Raw genomic sequence first — 12,626 nt, forward strand, 5'->3', positions numbered from 1 at the left:
CCGTTTCCGGAGAATTTCACCCCAGATCTCTGCTACTCTGTTTCCAAATCACTAGTTAGAATCATATCATAGAAATTACAGTGCAGAAGGAGGCCATTCGGCCTATCGAGTCTGCACCGGCCCTTGGAAAGAGTACCCTACCTAAGCCCACACCTCTTCCCTATCCCCGTAACCAAGTCACCCCACCCAATCTTTTTTTGGGACACTAAGGGCAATTTAGCATGGCCAATCTGCCTCATTAAAACTTCTGCTGCCATTGATACAAATTCCTGGAAACAAACTCTCTGTTCATTGATATTACAGCATCACAAAATGTAAAAGCTCTTCTCCCTACAGCTGCACTATTTCTTGTGTTATATTTGTGTGTCTTCACTTTATCCCTCGCTCGGCTCTCATTTGTCACTCATCCCTCTCAGCATGTGTGTCGCCCCTCAAAGAGATGTAACATTTTAGACATCTCTCTCCAACTTGTGTTTGATTCATGGGGCTGGTTCTCCAGTCCCCCAGCCTCATGTTTGTCAGTGGTGTGCCATTTGCTGGTGGTGGGATTCTCTTTTCCTGACGCTTGCCCATGGGATTTCCCATTGAGCCATCCCACATCGCTGGGAAGCCCGCGGGCGGAGGGAGGTACACTACTGGTGGGAAAAGTGAATCGCACCGGCCGGAGAGTTATTCTCCGAAACTCCACAAGAACGGCAAGATCTGATTAGCTCAAAGACACCTCAAGTTCACTAATTGTCAGACCAGCTGTATCTAAGTAGCTTATCATTAAATGCAGTCAGATGTGAATTAGGTCTTCTGCTACCGAGTGGCAGAGGTTATCCATGAAGGCCCCACCTTCTCAACCTTGCCCCTCGCCTGAGGTGTGGTGATCTTCAGGTTCAATCACCACCAGTCAGCTCTCCCCCTCAAAGGGGAAAGCAGCTGATGATCATCTGGGACTAGGGCGACTTTACCTTTACCTTACAGAGTAGCCACTTACACCTACTGAAATATTCTGCAACTGGGAATTATTTCACTAACCCTTTGAGTTAATACTGTCGTATAGGGAAGGTTATTAAAATGTTTATAGTCCCTGCGGATGTCAATTTTTGATTGTTAAACAGTCATTTTATCACTGCAATATTCATGAACATTTTATGATTAAGTTAAACTTTACTTTTTGGCCTGATCCCTGTCCTTGACTTTCGCTGACATTTCTACAGTCTCACTTTGTAAGGGTGAAAGTCTTTTGCCTCTGAGTTCCATTTTTAAACTGCACATTTCGAGCAATGCTGATAGATTTAGGTTTTAGATAAGATGGCTTAGATTGTTGCTATTTAATAAGAAAGTATTTTCCACCTTGCCATTCTAGTTAGTCGTGGAACTGGTTTATCAGTCCGTGAAACCTTACAAATAGAATTTCTTCTGGACAATGGTTTTCCGTCATATAACATATTGGCATAAATGTGACACCTGAACTGAGAACAGGTATCTCACAAACCTGTCAGTCTAGATTGCTGAGCACAAAAGACCTGGTGGGTTTGCTTTGGGTACCAGACAAAAAGTTAACATCATGCCTGTGACCAAAAACATGCTCCAAATTCTAATTACATATAAGAAAGGCAGAAAGAAAGAACGGCAAGAAGAACAAACTTTATTTTTTTCAATCCTTGGAAGGCAGAATTGCTGCAAGGCTGATATTAAATATTAGAAATGCTCTGGAAAAATTTGTATAATTTCTGTCACCCTTCTTTTCCCAATTAGGACATCACATCTGACTAATTTATCGAGACATCTTTACAGTTAGCCGCTTTAATAAACCCTATATCAATATTCTAGCAAAGAAGCCCATTTGTATGCCACAGAATGAATTCTAACCATGTATGTATATTTATTAAAGATAGTTGCTGAGGAGTACAGATCTTGAGAGTGGCTGAGAAATAGACACACTGTCGAAGCTTTTCAAGAATGAGATTGCTTGAATCTGACCTGATGAGTTCAAGATGAAAAGCTTCAAAAGCTTGCCCCTTTTTTCAGCAATATCTTACAAAGTTGGAAATACATCTGTAAATTTAAGGGAAAGTGTTAAAAATATTACCAACTGTGCTATCACCTACACCTTGACATTGTCCGATTACTTTTGTTACCTAGGAGGTAACACTGTATATGAAGTGTATACCTCCACTACAGGACTATGTTAAACTTGCTAACTTCCTTGGAATTCAAAGCATTCAATGGAGCAAATTCTTTCATCTAGCATTTCAGATAAATTGAAGCCTCAGGTTTTTAGAATACATGGTTTATTATTTTCAGAATTTATGACTGGATCTGATTAAGGCTCGGCCTGGCATTAAACCATCGAGTAATATTTGACTTTTCCTATTGCTCCACCAAGACAACATTGCCTAGTTACCGAGCAGCCAATCTTCTCCCATCCCCCCACCCCCCCCGTTGCCCCGATCACCTCATCCAACGCAGTAGTATTGTTGGCAAAGGGGTCGGTATTACTGATTGTCATTCACTTTAAGAGGAGCTTGCGACAGTAACTGGATACAAGCATTGCAGAAACAATCACAAACCAGTAATGGCTCCACTGAATTCCAATCAATCTCCGGCTAAGTTAATTTAGTCCATGGGACGAGTGATCTTGCACACTGGGCTAAATCGCTGGCTTTGAAAGCAGACCAAGGCAGGCCAGCAGCACGGTTCAATTCCCGTACCAGCCTCCCCGAACAAGCGCCGGAATGTGGCGACTAGGGGCTTTTCACAGTAACTTCATTTGAAGCTTACTTGTGACTATAAGCGATTTTCATTTCATTTTCATTTCAAACACCTAAACAGGTCGAATAGGAGTCCCTTTGAAGTTAACATGATGGTCTGTTTAAAAATAAGGGACCAAATGAAAGAATTGCAGAGCATATGTTCATGAGTACGGACTAAGTTGGGTGACGTGAACAGTCTTTGCCCAATGGCATCATATTTGTTAATGGCGTCAATTTTTTGTCTCCAAGAACTGGCAGAGGGCGAGGTGAGGATGCTTTTGGATGCCAGGATACAATTGTAAGGAACAAGTACAACACAGAAATGTCGAAAGGTGAAGACAACAGGAAAGAAGATCACATTCAGCCATCAAGAGCAATGGGAGTGGAATTGCTGCAACTCAGCTGGCACTCACTCAAAATAACACAGTCATTTTTACTTTGGAAACTTAGAAGCTTGTTGTTGAGACTGAGAGGAAAGGTTAAGTGAGGTTCTGCCAAATGTATTGTCTGCTAGTTATAAGAGGCTTATGTGAAATGATTTTGGGTAGTCGCAGTTAAATACTAGTGGGAATGGACGAAAGCAGAAAACCTTCTCTACCTCAATGCTAATTGGCATGCTCCCACAGAGGGGCTTCAATGCAATTAATGTGGAAAATAGCAATGTGTCAATGGCGTGGAAACGGGGTGGGTCTATAAAGGGTAGACAATTTACATTTCAAAATGACCAACCTTACAGTGAAAATAGAAATTTACTCCATTGACTCCCCATAGTTCCATGGACTCAAGTTGATTTCTGGTACCTTGCCAATTTTGCATTATAGAACATACAGTGCAGAAGGAGGCCGTTCGGCCTATCGAGTCTGTACTGACCCACTTAAGCCCTCACTTCCACCCTACCCCCTGCACCCAATAACCCCTCCTAACCTTTTTGGACACTAAGGACAATTTAGCATGGCAAATCCACCTAACCTGCATGTCTTTGGACTGTGGGAGGAATACCGGAGCACCCGGTGTGGGTGTGATTCCCACACAGACACGGGGAGAATGTGCAGACTCTGCACAGACAGTGACCCAGCATGGAATCGAACCTGGGATTCTGGTGCTGTGAAGCCACAGTGCTAACCACTATGCTACCATGCTGCTCCACCCCTAACCTCTGAAGGTTTTCAAGCACAAGGAGCATTGTGCTCTCACTTCTGTTCTCACTTGACATACACATGAACGTCTTGGATCCTAATTATGAACGCCATTTTGCTTTCTCCAACACAACTGCATGGAAACTAATTGTAGACCTCCGACCATCACTCCACTTAAGGTCAGTTAACTTAGCACAGAGTTGGATCAAACCTGGGACCTCATGGGCCATATGACTCAGTCATTTACTGGACAAATTCAGCGAGCCTTCAGCAAGTGAAAAATAAATTCCTTACAATACATTATTTACATTAAATATTTTAGCCAGACCATTGGGTAAGCCTAGGAGTTTACCATTGGCTGTTTGGCATGTAGCTCCGCCCTGACAGGCGGGGGATAAGAACCAGTGCCGTCCTAGCAGCCCTCATTCCGTACCGAAGCTGCTGGGGAACAGATCTAGTCTATTAAAGCCTTCAGTTATGTTACAACCTCGTCTTTGAGTTTAATTAACCGTGCATCAGCCAGCTTCCCCAATTGAACCTGGACACAAAGATTTAAAAATGGTAGTCAAAAATCCCATTTATTGCCCCAATGCAGTTAAGATTGAGAGCAATAGCAAGCTGGTATTAGGGGCTACTGCCTTCTGCAGAATGAATTGGTTCAATGGCCACTATAGGGAAGCAGATATGCATTATGAATTCTCCTACCACTAAAGTATCAAATGGCATCTGAGGCTTTTGAGGTAAGGTAATTGATTCTTCTGGCCATTCCCCACTCAATGAAAATCCACTCAATCTATGTGAGAACCTATTATTCAACTCGTACAGATTGTACAGAGATCGACCTAGACTGAGTAAGAAAGCAGCCTTCAATTTCCGTAAATACCTTTGTGTTTAATCATTTCAGGAAATAATCAAGAATACTCCCTTCATTTTTATCAACGCCATTCATGCTGAGCCAGAAATGTGTGCTTATATCTTAAAAGAAATGGAACTCCTTTTTAAGTAATTGACATTAAAGAACACTTTGCTGATATGAGGCTTCAATATCGGAAATGTTGGAATGATTTTTCCATCCATGTTTTACTTGGCTAAATTAATTACTTTTTATAGACTTTCCAGTCAACAATCATAGGCCTTTTTATATATAAAATTATATATCATATATTATCATTCTTTGAAATAAAACAGCTGAAAAAGTATTTTCATGGGTTGGTTCCTGCAAGATTTCTTTCCATACTTTTTAGGGGTATAAACTGCATCCGATCTTTCAACCTTTTGAACATTTTGTGGTAACTCCCTAAATCCAAACCTTCAAATTTCTTGTTTTCCTTCTGTTTCTGTTCAACCTAATGCCCTTTTCCTTTGTGAATAGATTTTCTTTTTTTTTACAATGTACGCCTGTGTTTCTGGAAAAGTAAAGTTAGCTCAGGAATGCCAGGAGTGAGGGGCGAAATATTCCAGAAAAATGGTGGAAAGATGTCTGAGGCCCAAAGCATCTGATTTATCTGCCCTGTAGATCATCTGAGCACTTACTCCCATAGTCCATAGACATGCAGGTTAGGTGAATTGGTCATGCTAAAATTGCCCCTTAGTGGCGAGGGATGTTAGCTTATGGGCATGGGGGGTGGGCCTGGAAATGGTGCTCTTTCAAAGGGTCAGTGCAGACTCAATGGGCCAAATGGTCTCCTTCTGCACTCTAGGAATTCTATGTTTCTATGGTTCAATGAAGAGAGCACTGGTTTAAATGGCTCCACAAAACTTGATCTCATTCAAGTCAGGAGGATTGCAAGCTAGTAGATCAGGTCCCAGGTTTTCGGAGGGTGCTCTTTCTCCATTGTTAGGTGCCATGGAGGAGAGATTGGCCACAATCTACCCATGGTTTGGCCCTCCAGCAAGGTCACCAATCCCACCCGGGAAACGATGGCAGCGCTGGTCAGTGCCAGCAGACTGACCAAGAGGGCGGGGGTTCAATGCAGAAAAAAGCTGAATGACTTCCTACGACCTACAAGGGTAAGTGATGCCTGTCTCCCCTTCAAAATCGATCCTTCCGTCAACCCCCATTTGTCACCTTGAACCAACCAGGCACCAACTCGCAGGTTCCTAGCACCCGATCTTCCAGCATCATCCTCATACCCCCATCCCGGCACTCTTCACCAGAACCCCTCTCTGCCTAAACGGAGTCCCCAAACATGCCAGTTGTTCACGGCCCATGACCTGCCAGGCTCCAGCTAATAATATCCCTGCAGGAAAAGATTGCCCACAACCGGAGAGAGAGAAGACCGACGGAGGAATGCCCAAACTAAGGATCTTGACTCCATTTGAAAAGAGGACCATGGAGCAGGCAAGGGTCCAGGAGTGGGCCGGCACAGACACGGAGGTTGGCGTGTGACAAAAAAGTCACTCGAGATGTTTTTGTTGTAGACCTCCACCCTTGGTTGCAGTGTGGGTCACAAAGGTCTCAGGGGGTTTGGGGTAGGGGCAGTTCTCGAACTGCCCGGACAACATGATGGCCCTAGTGTGTGAACCGGGAAGGGATGAGTGCATCTCTGGTGGTATAACAACAATGTGTGCCACTTTACAAAGTAATTCATTCGATTTGAAACATTCTACATTGATGGTAACTTCTTGACAACAATTAAGCATGACATTGGATATGAATGAGTCACCTGAGTAGAAAGAGTTCAGATGCCTGACGCTCGTTAGCGCAGCCACTTTAAAGGATGAGCCCTTGGGGTCCACGTGACCAGCCCGAGGCCTATTGCACCCGAGCATGCAAACCCCGACCAATGGAGAAGAAGAGTGGATTCTGGAGTCAGAGAGTGGAGACAATTTTAGTGACTCGGTGCCTATGCGTTGCTTAGCTTTACTTGTTACCAATAAACCCTTGTTCAGTTATATTTGAAGTCTCCCTAGTATCGCCCACACTAGGAGCCAACATTTCAAAGTATTTTCTCAGTTACTTTCTGATAAGCTCATTGACACTGCAACAATAGATTTCTACTCAATTAGGCGTGTCGTGCTCAAAACTGATGGGACACTGTAAAAAGAAGCACAATTGCATTTAATACTCTAAAGAAGTTTTGAGACATAGTTCACATGCTATTCTCCTCATGGTAGACTGTTTCCTCAATAGAGAAGGACCCGAGTTTGCAGTTCCTGCTGTTGCCGTTTTTCTTCCAGCCACCATTTTGGTGTTGCTCCAGATATACATGTTGATGTCTACACTGGCATTATCACCAATATGAGGCATCTAACTTTCCCCAACATTCAACTAAATATGTGCATTATAATGAAAAGAGTTGAATTAGTTGTGGTGATGACTGAAGTTAAGCTCTTAATTCTGCAAACTCAAATGTTTAGCAAAGGTTTGTGCTGCACGTCATGGGCTAATGAACTATACTTTTGTGTGCATAGAGACCTGAACTGTAGATAAAGATCACCAATGAACATTACCACGTGTAGTTTGTGCCCTGAGTGATGCATTTTTGACATCCACATAAATTATGTTTGGTTCATATTTACAAATGGTTACTGCCTTTTAAAACTCGTTAGTGTAGTAGAACTGGATTGATGTTGTTCCTCTTTCATTATTTGTAACAATATGGTCACGTGTTTAATCTCCAGCTTTGAGTAATTCATTAATCGACTTATGTTGATGGGGAGTTAAATATTTTATTTTACCTTTGGTCACCCAGTGCTGGTATCAAGGTATTTCGAGGTCAGGTATAGGACAGCCATTTTTATATGTTCGAGCTAGGCATGATCCAGGCCTGATTGTAGGTTGGCAGGGATTACTTCAGTATTGGAGGAATTATGAATGGAGCTGAACACTGTGGAATCATCGATGAACAGCCTCACGATGAAGGGAAGGTAATAGAGGAAACAGCTGAAGATGATTGAGCTGAAAGTGTTTTGCTGAGGAACTCTGGGAGAGATTTGCTGGGGTGTGATCGCTGGCCCCCAGCAAACAGAAACTCCTTTTTATCTTATATTAATCCAGTTACTGCTGCATATTGCCTTTTACCTACATCGGATTCAGTTTTGCTCAGATTCCTTCCTTACACATTTTCTCTAATGTGGTCTTGCAACAGACGCTCCCACCTCTCCCTTGGCATTCAACTCTTGCATCCATGTCTGGATTAGGGCTGAGATCTGATCCAGTGGGATCTGGGAAATTAGACTGAGTAGAGTTGACCAGATTATGGATGAGAAGGTCACAGTGATGACTTCTCCCATTTACTGATGACTAGGAAAAGGCTGGCAGGGCAATAGTTGACTATGCGTTTCTTGGATAAACTTCCACATTGTCAGCTAGTTGCCATTGACACTGTTGTACTAAAAGAGCTTGGTTCGGAGCCAATATGCTCTGATTCATAAGTTAGGGGGTGACAAGGTTGCATAATGGTCAGCCCTGCTGCCTCACAGCACCAGGGACCCGGGTTCAATTCGGCCTTGGATGTCTGCCTGCATGGAGTTTGCACGCCCTAACCATGCCTGCGTGGGTTTCCTCCAGGTGCTCCGGTTTCCTCCCACAGTCCAAGGATGTGCAGATTAGGTGGATTGGCCATGCTAAATTGTCCCTAAGTGTCCAAAGTGTAGTTGGGGTTGCAGGGATAGGGTGGGAGATGGGGCCTAGGTAGGGTGCTCTTTCAGAGAGTCAGTACGTACGATAGCCGATTAACCTCCTTCTACATTGTAGGGGTTCTATGATAATTCATTCCAATCATTCATATTGTTTATTTGATCAGTGCTAATGGAATTTTGTTTGTAGAAAGAAGGTTCCCTGGGCAGCAGATTATTAGAGACACTGGGGTGAATTCTCCGCCTCCCCAGCCGTGGGTTTCATGGTGGCGCAGTCGCTGGCAGCAGGATTCTCCATTCCAGTGGCTGGCCAATGGGATTTCCCATTGTGGACACGCCACATGACAGGAAAACGCATGGGCATCGGGGGGGGGGGCGGCGCTGCCGGTGGAACGGAGAATCCAGCCAAATGGAGAATTCATCCCATTGTGTTTAGCCTTAGTAAGAAGGTCATAACCCAGTTCGGTGGATAGAGATGATGTAGTTAATGAGAGGAGCCAGGGGCAGTCAGGGGTTTACTTTTCAATTTAGAACTTGCTATGAACAGAACAGGAGCTTTTTGCCAAATGCTGGGAAGTTAAACAGTAGTTTGACACAGGCAAGAACCTGAAGCTGTTTCCTGAAGAATCTCTTTCTCTCTCTCTCAGAGCAGTTTATCCCAGCCATCTCTATGCAGAAAGTATTCCTGGGTTTGCTAACTGTATTTAAAAGTGGGTTTTGACCTGAGATGGGTTTACTTTGTTGGAGATAGAAAGATAGCAGTTAGGAGTTTTATTGTTAAGCTTTGTTGAACTGGTAATTAAAAGCTATTTCTTGTGTAATGTTAAGGTTAGTTTAATCCTGTGTCAGTACTAAGGTTTGTTTTGATATTCCCTATTTGTGCTTGGAGACACTCCTGGAGCGAAGTATAATTTCCTCACAGTCTTACAAAAAGCCTGCGGGAAGAAGGGCCACTTCGCCGTGGTGTGCCAGGCCCGCTCAGTAGTCGCTATTGCCTCCACCCCCCTCGGTCATGGACAATGGGTGCCGCCATCCACCCCCCTCAGACCACGTGCAGCCAGTGGGCGCTGCCATCTTCCCCTCTGCGCAACACGTGCGTTTCATGGGCGCTGCCATCTTGTTCCACCTCCGCAACGTGCGTTCCATGGGCGTCGCCATTTTGTAACCCTCAAGATTTTCGGGCGCCGCCATCTTGCCTACCCCTCAGCACATGGGCACCATCAGCGTTCCAGGACCCGGGCTCATCAGCCGCCCCATTACCCGACGACCAACCAAGACACGCCTCCATGTCAATCGACCAGTCTCGTCCGCATAACCTGACCAACCCATCCACCAGCGTGAAAGTCAACGGACATGTAACCTCCTGCCAGCTGGACTCCGGGAGCACGGAAAGCTTCACACACCCGGATACGGTAAGGCGCTGCTCCCTCACGATACACCCCGCCAACCAAAAAATCTCCCTGGCCTCCGGATCCCATTGCGTAGCGATCCGGGAGTACTGTACGGTAACGCTCACGGTCCAGGGCGTAGAATTCAGCCGCTTCCGCCTCTACATCCTCCCTAACCTCTGCGCTGCACTAATCCTTGGCCTGGACTTGCAGTGCAACCTCCAGAGCCTAACTCTGAAATTCGGCGGGCCCTTACCACCCTTTACTGTGTGCGGCCTCGCGACCCTAAAGGTCGCCCCACCTTCCGTCTTTGCCAATCTAACTCCAGATTGCAAACCCATCGCCACCAGGAGCAGACGGTACAGCACCCAGGACAAGACCTTCATCAGATCCGAAGTCCAGCGGCTGCTTCGGGAAGGCATCATCGAGGCCAGCAACAACCCCAGGAGAGCTCAAGTGGTAGTAGTTAAAACTGGGGAGAAACATCGAATGGTCATGGACTACAGCCAGACCATCAATCGGTACTCGCAGCTCGACGCGTATCCCCTACCCCCTCCAACACATATTTGACATGGTTAACCAGATTGCGCAGGCCGGGTCTTCTCAACGGTAGACCTGAAATCCGCCTACCACCAGCTCCCCATCCGTAAATCAGACTGTCCATACACCGCCTTCGAGACAGACGGCCGCCTATACCACTTCCTTAGGGTCCCTTCGGCGTCACAAACGGAGTCTCGGTCTTCCAAAGGGAGATGGACCGAATGGTCGACCGGAACGGGTTGCGGGCCACCTTTCCGTACCTAGACAACGTCATCATCTGCGGCCATGATCAGCAGGACCACGATGCCAACCTTGCTAAATTTCTCCACACTGCTACTCTCCAAAACTTCATATACAACAAGGAGAAGTGCATGTTCAGCACAAACCACTTAGCCATCCTCGGCTATGTGGTCCAGAACGGAGTTCTGGGGCCCGATCCCGACCGCATGCGCCCCCTCATGGAGCTCCCCCTCCCCCACTGTCCCAAGGCCCCCAAACGCTGCCTGGGGTTTGATGCACGATCAATGGCCACTAAAGCGAGGTTGTAGTCCAACTGAAGGCTTTAATAAGCTAGATGTTTCCCCCAGCAGCTCAGGTACAGAATGAAGGCTGCTGGGGCGGCACGGGCTCTTATACCCCGCCTTGCAGGGCGGAGCTACCATACAGCTTGACCAATAGGAAACATACAATATCTACCAATGGTGTTCCAGCATTACCAGGTACCGTAATACCGCTGCACAGACTACCACATTCACCCCTGTTAAAAAAGAGTCCGGCGGGGGTGGTGGCCTGATATTACAACATGGTATCGTGGTAGAAATTATAGTTATGGAGGTACCGTAATACCTCCGTACAGCGTTTTGTAACTATTTACAATTCTATTTACTATTTACAATTTATGATTCATAATTAACTATACACTTTAAAATGACGCAATCAGTCGATCGGGGGCCCTGGTCGTCCTCTGTGATCGTCGAAGCTTCAGTGGTGACTCCGGTGGAGGCTCGGGTGTCTGTGAATCCGGTGCCGTCGCCTCGATCTCTGTGGCAGCTTCGACACACTTAGACGGCGCTGGTGGGGAAAACGGTTGACCTGGGAAGGGAGCGTCTGCGGGGTGCGTCGGTGGGTAGGGGGGCCTAGACGGGGCCGACGGAAGGACCGATCCTCCTGTAAGGTGCACTGGTGGGAGGGAGGGTGGGACTGGTGGCTGTGGTGTGCGTGGTGCTCTGGCGGGCGCCAGGTCTCGTAGGGAGACCGTATCTTGTCGGCCGTCGGGGTACGCCACGTAGACGTACTGGGGGTTAACGTGGAGAAGATGGACCCTCTCGACCAACGGGTCCGATTTGTGCGCCCGCACGTGTTTTCAGAGCAGGATGGGTCCAGGAGCTGCCAGCCAGGTCGGGACCGAGGTCCCAGAGGAGGACTTCCTGGGGAAGACAAGGAGACGTTCGTCGGGTGTTTGGTTGGTTGTGGTACAAAGCAGTGACCGGATGGAATGGAGGGCATCCGGGAGGACTTCCTGCCAGCGGGAGACTGGAAATTCCTGGACCGTAGGACCAGTAGGACGGTCTTCCAGACCGTTCCGTTCTCCCTCTCTACCTGTCCGTTACCCCGGGGGTTGTAACTGGTCGTCCTGCTCGAGGCGATGCCCTTGCTGAGCAGGAATTGATGCAGTTCGTCGCTCATAAAGGAGGACCCCTATCACTATGTCTGTAAGCGGGGAACCCGAAGAGTGCAAAGATGCTATGGAGGGCCTTGATGACGGTGGTTGCTGTCAAATCGGGGCAGGGGATGACGAATGGGAACCGGGAGTACTCGTCAATCACGTTCAGGAAGTACGTGTTGCGGTCGGTGGAGGGGAGGGGGCCTTTGAAGTCCATGCTGAGGCGTTCAAAGGGACTGGAACCCTTTATCAGGTGCGCCTTCTCTGGCCGGTAGAAGTGCGGTTTGCACTCCGCACAGATTTGGCAGTCCCTGGTGGCTGTCCTGACATCCTCGATGGAGTAGAGCAGGTTGCGGGTCTTGATAAAGTGGAAAAAGCGAGTGACCCCCGGGTGGCAGAGGTCCTCGTGGAGGGTTCGGAGGCGGTCCACTTGTGCGTTGGCACATGTGCCGCGGGACTGGGCATCAGGAGGCTCGTTTAGCTTCCCGGGATGATACAAGATCTCGTCGTTGTAGGTGGAGAGTTCGATCTTCCACCGCAAGATCTTGACGTTTTTTTTTATCTTGCCCCGCTG

Source organism: Scyliorhinus torazame, chromosome 18 (assembly GCF_047496885.1).
Source record: "Scyliorhinus torazame isolate Kashiwa2021f chromosome 18, sScyTor2.1, whole genome shotgun sequence".
NCBI classification, from domain to species: Eukaryota; Metazoa; Chordata; class Chondrichthyes; order Carcharhiniformes; family Scyliorhinidae; genus Scyliorhinus; species Scyliorhinus torazame.